The sequence below is a fragment of the Kogia breviceps genome, chromosome 13 (assembly GCF_026419965.1).
Source record: "Kogia breviceps isolate mKogBre1 chromosome 13, mKogBre1 haplotype 1, whole genome shotgun sequence".
NCBI classification, from domain to species: domain Eukaryota; kingdom Metazoa; phylum Chordata; class Mammalia; order Artiodactyla; family Physeteridae; genus Kogia; species Kogia breviceps.
The window spans coordinates 4536390-4546288 of NC_081322.1; positions in this window are offsets into that span (position 1 = coordinate 4536390).

Below are 9899 nucleotides of genomic sequence, written 5' to 3' on the forward strand. Positions count from 1 at the left end.
AAATTTTAAACTCTACCAAATGGCATTAAGATCTGAATAAATGGAGATCTACCCATGCATATAGATGGAGTGACTTGACAGTGTAAAAATGTCTATTCTCCCTGAATTACTCTCAGTCCCAATCCAACTGTCAGTTGTAACAGACAAATAGATGAGTGGAATAGACATAAGAATAGATAAAGAAATAATAGCTATAGCTATACTATTGTATAAAGGGAACTCCTAGAATCAACAAGACTGAAAACCCTAGAGAGATGGAAATATATATGAATAAATAACAAGTATATTATCTCAGTAAGAAGAAAATCAATGAGATACTACTTTACACCCATCAGACAAGGGAAAATTGCCCAGTTCTATAATGCTAAGTGTTGATGGGGAAACAAGAATTCTTTCACACTTGAACACTGCCATTTTGGAGGACAATCTGGCACAGTAGCTGCACATATACCAATTATGTATGATTATCCAATCACACTCCTAAAGGAAAAAAGGGAGAATCCTTACCAGAAAAAGCTCGTAAGAGAATATGTTTTTCACAACATTGTGGAAGCAGGGAATTAGAAACAACCTCGTTGTCCACCACTAGAGGAAGAAAGCTGTGGGTGCCCGTTCCTGAAGATGACACAGCAGTTAGAAACAGCATCTTGATTGTGTTGATGGTTTCATGGGTATATGCATATGCCCAAACTTATACAATTGTAGACTTTATATCTGTACAGTCTATTTTCTGTCAATTACACCTTAGTAAAGATGTAAAGAAATACATGGATTAGAAATAATAAGCCTCCTTCACACTTCCCCACCCATAAGAAATCTCTTTGGAGATTACTAGGGTGTCAACTCATAATTCTTAAATTTGCTATAAAGGTAAAGAATCCAGCATTTATCTAGACATTCCTGCACAAACTGTATTTGAAGGTAATCAAATAGTTAGTGAAAGAAAGTTCTTTATAGCAAATCACAACTAATAAATGCAATAGGAGAAAAGAATTATAAAATCTCTATTTTCCATCCTACACTGAAATAATAGATCTATAGGCAACGATCATCAGTGGTCCCTAAACCATGAGGTGAGAGGTAGATGAGGAACTTATCATAATTGGCAAGTCAGGCCAACATCTGAATGCACTGATTAATCTAACCAAAGAAATATCATGTGCCTCCCATTATGTTACACTAGGAAATACATGGTACTATTCATGAAGTATTCTTAACCAAGAAAACAAACAAACGAATGAATCAAGCCTTTAAATCTAACTACCAGGTCAAACAAGAAACATTGAAAATGATACCTCAAGGACACAATCAGCCAAAAGACAAAATGTGGGAAATTATTTAGAAGAAATAATACAGTTTCTACAAAGAATGAAATATATATTTTAAAAAACGTGGGGTGGAGGGTTGTAAAAAAAAAAGCATAGCTTGTAGAAACATAATGCTTGGTGAAAATGGAAGAAAAAGAGTGAGATATATTGATGTAAGTTTAAAGTATATACACACAAACTGACACTACGTATTTCCAAAGATGCAGTTACACTTAAGAGTATACATTAAACACATCAGAGCAGTTACCTGTTGGGGAGGGGAGGATGGGAGTGAGTAATTTGATAGTAGGAGGAAATCCATTTAAAATTGCTTTTTTGCCTTGCCTAAATCAATGATGATACTCCGCCATAAACCAAAGAATAAGATTAATTCACCCTCTGCATGTATCCCCCCCTCCTCTAAAAAAGACAAGAAAGAAAACTATATATATCATAGGATGGTAACAAATTCACATAGTCTGCATATTTGGACAAGGATAATTAGAAAAACTTGCTACCTACCAATTTTATGATTAATCAGGAAAATTAGCCAGAGAGCTGTAGAATTCTTGAGAGCTGAAAGAAGATCTCAGTAACAGCTTTTCTAGTTCCTGGATCGCCAGTATATCTATTGCCCGACCATACCGAATTGACTTGTGTCTCTTCTTCTTTGGAAAAGTCATCAACAAAGGAGACTCCACCTCTTCTTTTAATAGCCTCTTTTAATATTTAACAAACAACCCTCTCAGGAAATTCCTTCTTATCTCTGTACTGTATTTTCACAGTTACTTTCCAGTTACTTCTCAGAGAAGATGGATAAAAGTTGGTCTACATTTTCCTTATGATAATGCCTCATGTATTAGGCAGTATTACTGTCTCCAGACTAATTAATTCCAACTCTTTCTACCTGTCCTCTTGGGTCTTATTTATTCACCACTTTAATCATATTATTAAACTACTCCGAACTTCTCCACTTCACAGCATCCTTAAGGTAAGGAGACATAAACTGAATGCAATACTAATTCCACAATGGCCCAATGTGTGACTAATTGAGAGAGAAATTATTTCCAACTATTGCTACCAGGAGTCCTTAAAGATAATAACTAGTGGCTGGGAGATCTCATCAACCTTTTTCTTTATGCATTTTAATTAAAACAATTCCTTACATGTATAAATGTTATTGTTATAAAGAACTGTCTAATTTGATCTTCCATCAACTCTATAATGACAGGAAAGATGTCACGATTCTCACCCCATAGATGAGTAATGTAAAGTGCAAAGAGGTTAAAGTAACTTGCCTGAGGTCACTGAGCTCTTACGCATTGGAGGCAGGACTTCTGATTCTAAGCATCTAGGAAGCAAGCTTGATTTCCAGCCTGTGAAGAGCTTGAATGGGAGGCAGTACAGAGCAAGAGAAAGAACATTAATTTGTTGCCAGAGGACTTGGATTGAGACTCGAGCTCTGCCACTGGCAATGGTGTGACCAAACAGGGATAATAATAGGGTTGATGTGAACATTATGGTTAAGGTGTAATGCACTCTATAAACTTTTTGTTTGGTTGGTTTTATAAATTTATGTATTTACGTTTGGCTGCATTGGGTCTTCATTGCTACACGCGGGCTTTTCTCTAGTTGCGGCTAGCGGGGGCTACTCTTCATTGCGGTGTGCAGGCTTCTCATTGCGGTGGCTTCTCTTGTTGCAGAGCACGGACTCTAGGCGCGCGGGCTTCAGTAACTGTGGCACACGGGCTCAGTAGTTGTGGCTCGTGGGCTCTAGAGAGCAGGCTCAGTAGTTGTGGCGCATGAGCTTAGTTGCTCCGCGGCATGTGGGATCTTACCGGGCCAAGGATCAAAACTGTGTCCCCTGCATTGGCAGGCAGATTCTTAACCACTGTACCACAAGGAAGTCTCTAAACTTTGATTTTTCATGTTTGCTTTGTTCTGATGATTTGAATACATCTGCTTTAAGAAGCTATTCCAAAATAACTTTCCTTTTCTTCTTTTTAAGAAGTTATTCCAAGGTAATTTTCCTTTTCTTCTCTGCTCCCACATCACCAGTTTAATTCTTCTTGAAAATATGTTTTTATGATGTTATCAGTTGTTCGGTTTTTCTTCCCCTTGTACCTGGAGCAACATTCCCTTGCTCCTCTTGTATGTTAGATATTTATTAACAAAATTGGGAAATAAGAAACACATTCACTCTGACACTTCTGTTCTTCCTTAGATTACATAATCAGCCTCAAAATATTAATCGACTATGGACAAAAACTGAAAAGCAATAGATATTTGTGCTCCCTTATATTTGTGGGTTTTGAAGCAGTAAAAGAGGGAGCAAATGACCACAGGCATTGAGGGAAAAATAATTAATATCATGTAACTTATGCAAGTCTGATGACTCTTTAAACCTTTAAAAGTTAGTGTTGGAGAGCAAAATCTCAGAATGTGTCAATGATCCACTACTGCAATACTTTGTTGAACATAATTGTAGTAGTTATACACCAGATTTTCCCACCTAGAGTGTCACAAAGTCTTCACGATTATAAACAATGTGTAAACTTTATTTCTTGCTATGTAGGGAATTTCTGGAAGAATCTGACTAACACTCCACTTCTAGAAAAGTCCCTCTTTTCATCCACATAGTTAACTGGTCCAGGGCCTCTGTCCATGTTTCCAAAGTTTCCAGAGAGTCAGTGATTACTGACTTACTTATGGTTCGGTTGTTCAATACTTCCTTGGATTACATGAGCCAGTTTATTTTTTCTTTTGCCTTAATGTGGTGAAAACTGATACCTTGGGCTTCCCTGGTGGCGCAGTGGTTGAGAGCCCGCCTGCCGATGCAGGGGACACGGGTTTGTGCCCCGGTCCGGGAAGATCCCACGTGCCGCGGAGCGGCTGGGCCCGTGAGCCACGGCCGCTGAGCCTGAGCGTCCGGAGCCTGTGCTCCGCAATGGGAGAGGCCACAACAGTGAGAGGCCCGCGTACCACAAAAAAAAAAAAAAAACTGATACCTCTCTCACCATCCAACTAATATCTGCTACAACTAATGTTACATGTTGAGGTGCTGTCAGATGGGATGCTGAGCTGAGCTGGTCATGTGGAAATGTGTAGAATAGAAAGTAACATTAAGCGGGCAACAACGAAAAAATCATGCAGCATGGGAACATGTAAAAACGTTACCTAGTGAGTATTAAAGAGTACAGTCAGGGCATCAGCAACATAGTATTGAAAGAACCATCAAGTGAACTATCTGATAACTGTCTCTGCTTTTATAGACACTGTGAGATATTATTATACAGTTGCCATTGATTATGTTGTAACTGTTGCTCACTTTAGCTTTGCTTCAAGTCTTTAACTGTTTCAATGTGCTGCCATAGCTAATATTAAAAAGTGTGACAGGAAAATAGAAGGTATGAGGACTCGGACTGACATACAAAGTAGCAAAGAAAGAAGTTGAAACATACCATATTTTCTCAGTCCTAGTCTTTTCTCTCTTCACATTTAATGTGTCTAGAGTTGGAATGTATTTTACAGTGATAATTTCTTAAAACTCACCAGTCATCAGGGAAGAAAAAAAAAAGTACGTTGTCATTGTCTGCGTATGTGCAAACCTGTGTTTCGAAGGAATCTGTTCAACTTGTTATTTACCATTGAATTTTAAGTTAAATGGGGATCTTCTTTTTGTGAAGTGAAAGCCTTTCACTAAAGCATTGGACATTTATCTGTCAAAAGCTCCCAGCTGGCTTCTAAGAGAGGTAACTTTTCATTTACATAAAAACCCTGTGATTTTACTGAAATAGAAAGTGCAGGAAAAACACTGGTATTCATCAACACGCCTATAAATTCTCCTGTCAAGTCTTAAGATGTTAAAGAGGTAAAGGTTTGAGCACAAACTATGAAATGTAGTGGGTCACCAATGCAGACCTCTTAGATGTCAGCCATGCAGAAGATTTACTCTCAAATTCTGATTTGCTGCTGAAAGAAAAAATATATATACATGTAAATATGCGGATAAAAGAATGATATTATTGGCAAGTTAAAATAAATTATTTTCATTTAATATAGTTTTTTTCCCCCTTGAAAGCTGCCGTAAAATGGATGAGGTGGCAACTTATAATTGAGGGATTCATGTATTTTTTTGTGTTTCTAACAGATTGCTAGTTGTGACTTGAGTATCTGTTTTTCAAATACGTGGGTCTAAAAAACAGTGTGGTTGAAATAAATACACCCAGCTCCAATTGTAATTGCTTAACAAATAATTTTATTCTCTTCATCTTCTAAAACTTCCAGGACATCATTAGTTAATATACACTGAAGCTTGATGGTTTTGTAAGTTTCTACTACCATATTTTTTAAATTATCTTTTTTAGAAAAATTTGGAAAATTTTTTATGAGAGGTTCTCACCAGGAAGTTTACTGAAAACAATCGGTGATGATTAAATGTTTCATTGCCACTTTAGGAATTCTTTTTAAACTCTCACAGAGATTGGAATTAATTGGGATTGAAACAAGAATCTCGAGCCTCAAAACATTTGAATGACCTGGCTCTGAAAAAAAAATTGAAAACTGTATACTTACTTTGAGGCTAGTGATAACTGAGATGGAGGGATGGATCATTAGTAAGGCAAATAGTAAATATAGCTGGCCATGCACTGGGTCTTCTATACCCTTGCTTTTCTTTCAGTATCAATGGACCTGACTGAGAATATATAAGTGATCTTTAGCTCAGAGCTGCAAAAGTGTTGAGACTTTTTATTTTAGAATCTCTCACTTAATTGAATTCTATAGCCTATCTAGAATCTGTGGTCTATGTCAAGAATACATAGCTTTCTTAGATCTTTCATATTCTTGTTTTATGAATATGTGTCTGATGTGTTAATATGCCCTTTTGTAAAGCAAATTTCATTATGTAAAGATGTTTCCTTTTTTTTTTTAAGTAATTGAATACCTTTGTTTATCAGGGCCCTAGTAAAAAGCAGTGTGGATTATTGTAGCTTGATACTAACAGATCAGATTCAGTGCCTTTGATCGGCTTGAATTTCCACAGGGATGGATCTTAAAATAGTCTCCATATCATGCTAAGATACTGCAACTTGTTGCTTTTGCCACCTGTGCCAGCAACTGCCCACCATTGTTCGAGGGAAGCCACGTGCAAGCATGACCAGACTTCATTATCTTTATCATTGTTATTATAGTCCATAAGTTGAAAGAATACATTCAAAGCATTTCCTACAATCATATATTACCTTTGAGATTACAATTGCTTGTATTAGATTTAGCTGTTTTTCAGCTGCCACATTTTATATCAATATTGCATAGGTAAATGATCATTTCCTTCTAGGGAGAAAAATACTTTACCCAACACAATGGGTACAATGGACAAGCTTAAATAATGATTTAAATTAATAAATTAATAACTATAGAAAGAACATATGAAAGGTGGGTTTTCATTTACAAAAAAAGACTTGGTATTTTTTAAAAAATCAATATTTACTCATTATATTTATAACATTTTTAAAAATGTAGTTCTTAAAAAAAAAACAAGACAGAGAGAGAGAGAGAGAGACTTAGAAAAACTCAGAACATATAGCTCTATTTAGAGACTTAGAAAAACTCAGAACATATAGCTCTATTTATTATATTGGATAATTGGCAAGTAAGATATATCCTCAAATATTAATGCAGAAGATGCTTCAGTGATCAAAGAAAGCACTTCCCTCTTTAAATAAATTTTATTTTGGTATATTACTGACTCTGTTGTTATGGGTGAACTGCTTTTTATTTATTTTTATTTTTATTTTATTTTATTTTATTTTTTTTTTGTGGTATGCGGGCCTCACTGTTGTGGCCTCTCCCGTTGTGGAGCACAGGCTCCGGACGCTCAGGCTCAGCGGCCATGGCTCACGGGCCCAGCCACTCCGCGGCATGTGGGATCTTCCCAGACCGGGGCATGAACCCGTGTCCCCTGCATCGGCAGGCGGATTCTCAACCACTGCGCCACCAGGGAAGCCCTGAACTGCTTTTTAGATATACACTGCTTAATTCTTGAATTGAAGAAACCGAAATGAGAAACTGCCAAAGGGAGAACTGAGTGTAAGTTGAGTCTGAGACATGACAGGAAAATAAAAAGATGAACAGATGATGGACAATATTTTTTTTTTTTTTTTTTTTGTGGTACGCGGGCCTCTCACTGCTGTGGCCTCTCCCGTTGCGGAGCACAGGCTCCGGACGCACAGGCTCAGCGGCCATGGCTCATGGGCCCAGCCGCTCCGCGGCATGTGGGATCTTCCCGGACCGGGGCACGAACCCGTGTCCCCTGTAACGGCAGGCGGATTCTCAACCACTGCGCCACCAGGGAAGCCCGATGGACAATATTTTTAAAGTATGAGTTCATTGTTCATGATTCTTTTCACCAGAGGAACATTCCTAGGTATGAAAAATGAAACTAAATGGAGCTTTAGATCAAAAGATGGTGCTTAATAAGCATAATTTAAAAGTAAGGAAATGGACTTTCTCATGAACATAATCTGTTTTGGAGGTTCTGGTTTGTTAGAAATGACATAGAAATAATAACACTTCTTCTATATATAAATCAAGATAGAGTGAATTATTCTAGAATGATTAAAATGACTAGTCTACATCCTGAGACCTAGTGTTGCCTGACTGGAAAGAGGAAAGTAGCAAAGAAATGGTTTACTGTGAGAAAGAATGATGTGACTTAAAAAAAACTTTCAAGTCTTGATAGATAATGTAATTAATCTCATTAAACTGGCTTCATGATTTAGCATAGCACTGGTAAACTTAACACCTCATTGCTTTCACTTGAAAAGTTGATGATGTGGATGGGCAACTTTTTCTTTTTTAATGTGAGTTTCCTAGAAATATCTTACAGCCTTAAATAAAAGTTTTGCCTGAATATATATATATTTATATATTTTTAACATGACAGAAAAACATAAAAACCAAATACAGGACAGTCATATTTTTTAAGGAACCAAGAGATCTGATTAGGCTGGTGTTAAACCACCAGGTATAATTTGGTATATGGCAGTTGATCACTGGGGCTAAAATGCCCACTCTGAGGCCTGAGTGATCTAGATTCCTAATTTACCCTCAGAGGATAATTTTATGGGGCTATCTTTCTCCTGTGCTTTTACAATGGGTCTGATTGTTCTGTTCTGCTCTGCCATAGGAGTACAGGGAGGACTCATTTAAAAACCTCTGTGTATCAAATAAAAGTTACAGATTCCATGTACAGAAAATAGGAACACATATATAAACAAGTGCACACAGTTCCAAGATGTTCACAGATTCCAAAGCTCTGTGTACCTGATTCCAGGTTAAATTATTCTGCAATGTCACATACGCTATGAACTTGCTGTAAGCACAGCCTTTCCTCTGCCACTGAAGTCTATATAACTTCCATAATATGATCATCTCGCCTGCCAGTAGGTAAAATGCTTGCTCAAGAATAGAACAGCGAAGACGAGGAGCTTTGTCTGCCAGTAGTAAACTCCAGAGGGGTGCACACCAGTACACAAAAGGAATGAACAAGCCTTAAATATTAGACAGTCTGTCGTCACTGACAGCCCCAAAGAAGTCAAACCTCAAATGTGTCTAATGCTCAAAGTTTAGCTCTTGATTTTATGGTAGATTTGATAGACAAACTTATGCTTTACATAAGTAACTGTAGAATAATTTATATTTTTCTTCTTTTAAATGGTTAAAAAATATGTCTTTACGACATTCCAAAAACTAACTAACCCTAGGGGCAAAAAAAAAAGGACACAAAAAAGAGTATGGCTGGTTTCCAAGCTTTTCTGCAAAGAATAGTGCAGTGATGAAGAAGAATTAGCCACAGCAGTTAAATCTCTTGCTTAGATTTTTTTTTCACAATTAGAGAATGCATTCATCATACAAAGTCTTACTGTCAAATTGATCCCAATAGCTTACACTGAAGACCTTTTATGAAACTGATGGGTGAAAATTATATAAGTCAAGCACCAAGATGAATACAAAAGTGAAAAGCTTTTTTCCCCCTTGGGGAAAAGTCACGTTTTTTACAGTGTCAAAGTTTTTAAATATTACTAAAAAATTAGCATAAAGTAAGAGAGATAAGTTAGTCAAATTTGGGTGAGTTAAATATTTTAAAAGTTGAAGAATGGACTTCTGCTTTCAGCCAAGATGTAATAGTAGGGACTAGATTTACTTTCCTGCCTGAAACAAATTAAAAACTGAATAAAACATATGAATCATTGGTTTTTAAGAAACTGGACATCATGAAATGAGTGATAGTGATTCTAAAAAACAGGAAACAAATGAGATGAGCACCAAGATGGTCTCAGTTTATTGCCTACAAACAGTTTCTAGATCGTGGCACAGATTGGAGGGATTCAGGTGGATACTGGGTAGTCTCACTAAGTTCAGAAAGCATAGTTGGAGTCCAGGGAGGCCAAGGCTGCTAGAGTTTGCAGGGCACAGAGGAGAGAACTTTATAAATGGAGATATCCTACACATACTAACAAAGCTCACTCAAGAAGAAATAGATCATTTTAATGGTCATCTATCTATTAAAGAAATGGAATTTTTATAGAG